Source organism: Rhagoletis zephyria, unplaced genomic scaffold, assembly GCF_001687245.7.
Source record: "Rhagoletis zephyria isolate East Lansing unplaced genomic scaffold, Rhagoletis_zephyria_1.1 Rzeph_scaffold_19635, whole genome shotgun sequence".
Classification (NCBI taxonomy): domain Eukaryota; kingdom Metazoa; phylum Arthropoda; class Insecta; order Diptera; family Tephritidae; genus Rhagoletis; species Rhagoletis zephyria.
The window spans coordinates 4769-8327 of record NW_016176695.1 but is presented as its reverse complement, the minus strand read 5'-3'; the positions used below and the strand labels follow the sequence as shown (position 1 = coordinate 8327).

The window sequence follows — 3559 nt, the reverse complement described above, 5'->3', positions numbered from 1 at the left end:
ATTTGACCGTTAAGTTCAGGACCAGGACATATTCATCCCCATATAAATTTTTTTAATCTGAATTTTTTATTATACAAAGGGGTATACTGATATTTATGGCTTTCTATGAGCAATAAATTGCTTCCACTCGTGTCGCAGAGTATGAACTGGAAGAATTCTGTAAGTAAAAAAAATCAATAAGACGAGAAACACGTCTTCAAAGTATTTAGTCAAAGTTTTCCCTCTAAACAAACACAATTGATTTTTAAGCAAAAAGAAAAACCAGCCGACTTCAATGCTCATATCGTCGTTTAAAGTACAAAACCGCGTATCGTCATTCTGCAAAACCGCGTAACTGACATTGGCAGCCAAAAATTGGATTTGCTCACACAAGCTCTTGGCTCAATCCTTATCCATTCGTCCGGAAATATACTAAGCAGAAATGCGATTTCTTTATAAAAAAGAGAACTATTTTGAAATATGAGTGTTTTTACGCTCTAGAAAATAGTTTCTACAACATCACATACGCGGTTTTGCATTTTGGGGATACGCGGTTTTGCACTTTAAACGACGATATATAAATCTGAGAGTACCGTTAGTTTCTTCATGATCCAATGATCAGAACTAAACAAAATTAGAAGCTGCGATCCCGTATGAGTCCGGACTAATCAGAATTAGTCAGATTTTACTGGAAACCGATCCAGTACTCGGTTCTCTGACTATTGAGAAAACAAAAAAGGGTGTAAATACGGTTGTCTCTCTCAGAAGTTACCAGTTTGAGTCCGAAGATTTTTTGCTGCTAAATTCTGGTAAGTGCGACAAACGATCAGCTGTAGTGCGGTTGACAACCAAATTGTAAACAAAAGAAAGGCGCATTCTGCTAATGCATGTTGAAAGGTGTTTAATTACTTGTTTAAGTGGATACTAATGAATTTGAAAGAATTTTTGGTTTTCTACATGTGTGAGCTAAGCGTGTTTTACATGCAAAAATTTTGAAGTATATGTTGAAGTTGTCAGAAGTTATAATTTTTTACTAGAAAGCGATCCCGTACTTTTCAGTGTTAGAGTACAACTCAACAACAAGCGTTTCAGGCGTTTGGCTCTTTTCAGGCTTTCAGCTACACAATTCGGATATTGATGAAAGCCTAAAAAGCGCGGAACGCCTAAAAAGCTTATTGTGTAGTTGTATTCTTACTCTCTCGCTCTGAGCGAATTTTTATTTTTTGACAGTTTTACTAGTTTTAGTCGACAAAAAAGGGTTTACATGGTCCGAAGGTATCCGGCAGTGTTGTCGTTGTGCGACTAAAGGGGCAATTTGACCCTTTTTAAGCGCCAATACCCTTTAACCCGACTTTTTAAAAATTTAGATTTTTTGACCCTTTTCCAAAATTATATGCGACTTTTGCCCGTTTTCAGCGATTTTTCCATGAAATTTTATTAGAACCATGCTTTCATAAAATATTTCCTCCTGTAATTACGAAAAAATTCCATCAATTAAAATTTTTAAAGGAAATGCAACTCTTCTTGCAGCAACTCGATTTTTGTGTATGTTTGCAACCGTGTTTTGGGCAAATCTTCTCCCGCTATTTTCTTTTTAAATTCAGCAGCGGAATGTTCTAGCAGCGAAAAGACTATATTATGTACATGCAAATTTGATTTTGACTTTGGTTCTCAGATTTATTCTTTTACCAGTAAAGAAAAGCAAAAATAATTTGACCCGTTTTTCGTCAATTGCACCTTTTTTGCGACTTTCTGAAAAACTCAACGGCAACACTGGTATTCGGTAAAATGCTGTGACGAATACTGCGGACACGGGAACAAGAGTTTAAAGCGGACCGCAGGTCACGGTTGCCAACCGTCCCGTTTTCGACGGGACTGTCCCGGATTTTAGAGCTATGTCCCGGTCCCGGTACAACACATACCGAGACGCGAAATGTCCCGGTTTTTGGCAAGAAAAATTTTTAGGCATCTAGTTGTAAAAAAAAATTTAAACTTTTAAAATATGTACATTAAGGTGGTCAAATTGTTCAGACGACAGTTTTTCGACGAATCTTATGGTATTTCCGGTTTCTCTAGATAATTATAAGAGAAAATGTAGAAGACACTATAAGTCGCTTTAAAAAAAAAATTCTCAAAATTTTATTTTTTCGTTATATGTTATATGTTTACAAAGTGTTCACATTTTGTTACAACTATGTAATAGAAACGAAATGCCTATTTCTTAGGTTACAATATTTTTAATTGATTTACCATATTTAACGTCCAAAATTCGTGTCAAAATTATAAACGCGACAAGTTTTAATAATATATTTTTTGTCATTTAATTTTAGTTATTTTTTTTGCCAAGATATGGTTTACTCTAACAAAAATCGTATAAATCTATGTTTCAAACTTTGTGCAATATTTAAAAAAAAAAGCTTTTGTAAAAATTTAAAACTTTTTAGATGGATTTCTTAGAAAAATTTTGAGTATACAGTTTCGTGGCACATTAAATTTTATTAAAATAAAGTGTAATTAGCTAAGATTTACCGTCGATTTTTATAATTTTTATACCTTTCATGAGCATGAAATGGTATTATAACTTTGGTCCGATGTTTGTAAGTACCAGAACAAAAAGAGATAGACCCATTAAAATGTATACTTATATGATCAGAACGTCGAGCTGAGTTGATTTAGCCATGTCCGTCTGTCCGTCTGTCCGTCTGTCTGTCTGTTTGTATGCAATCTAGTCTCTCAGTTTTCGAGATATCCGGATCAAATTTGGTAGGTGGGTGTATTTTTATAATGTATTAATCATTTGTCGGAACCGGAAGAATCGGACCACTATAACATATAGCTCCCATACAACTGATTGTTCAGATATGAGATTTTTCGTTATAACTTCTCCATTTATGCAGCTACGAACATGAAATTTTGCAGTACTTGCACCCATTATCAACAGAATACTTACAGTGAAAATTACAAAGATCGGGTCACTATAACCTATAGCTCCCATACAACTGATTGTTCAGATATGAGATTTTTCGTTATAACTCCTCCATTTATGCAGCTAGGAACATGAAATTTTGCAGTACTTGCACCCATTATCAACAGAATACTTACAGTGAAAATTACAAAGATCGGGTCACTATAACCTATAGCTCCCATACAACTGATTGTTCAGATATAAAATTTTTCGTTATAACTCCTCCATTTATATAGCTAGGAACATGAAATTCCGCACTGTTTTCAATAATTATCAACAGAAAACTTACAGTGAAAATTAAAAAGATCGGGTAACTATAACCTATAGCTCCCATACAACTGATTGTTCAGATATGAGATTTTTCGTTATAATTCATCCATTTATGTAGCTAGGACCATGAAATTTCGCGCTGTTTTCACTCATTATCAACAGAAGACTTACAGCGAAAATAACAAAGATCGGGTCACTATAACCTGCAGCCCCCATACAACTGATTGTTCAGATATGAGGTCTTTTATCATAACTCCTCCATTTATGCAGCTAGGAACATGAAATTTCGCACCATTTTCACTCATTATTAACAGAGTACTTACAGTGAAAATAACAAGCATCGGA

The 3559-nt window shown here is 34.5% G+C and overlaps 1 long non-coding RNA gene across 1 annotated transcript in view; it reads right to left on the bottom strand.

Annotated features, from left to right (window-relative positions):
- Positions 1–624: 624 nt before the first annotated feature.
- Positions 625–3559, bottom strand: part of LOC108380562 (uncharacterized) — a 5640-nt gene continuing 2705 nt past the window's right edge. Inside the window, exon 3 of the long non-coding RNA XR_001849573.1 lies at positions 625–932. This is a non-coding gene — a long non-coding RNA (uncharacterized LOC108380562). The remainder of the gene's footprint in view (positions 933–3559) is intronic.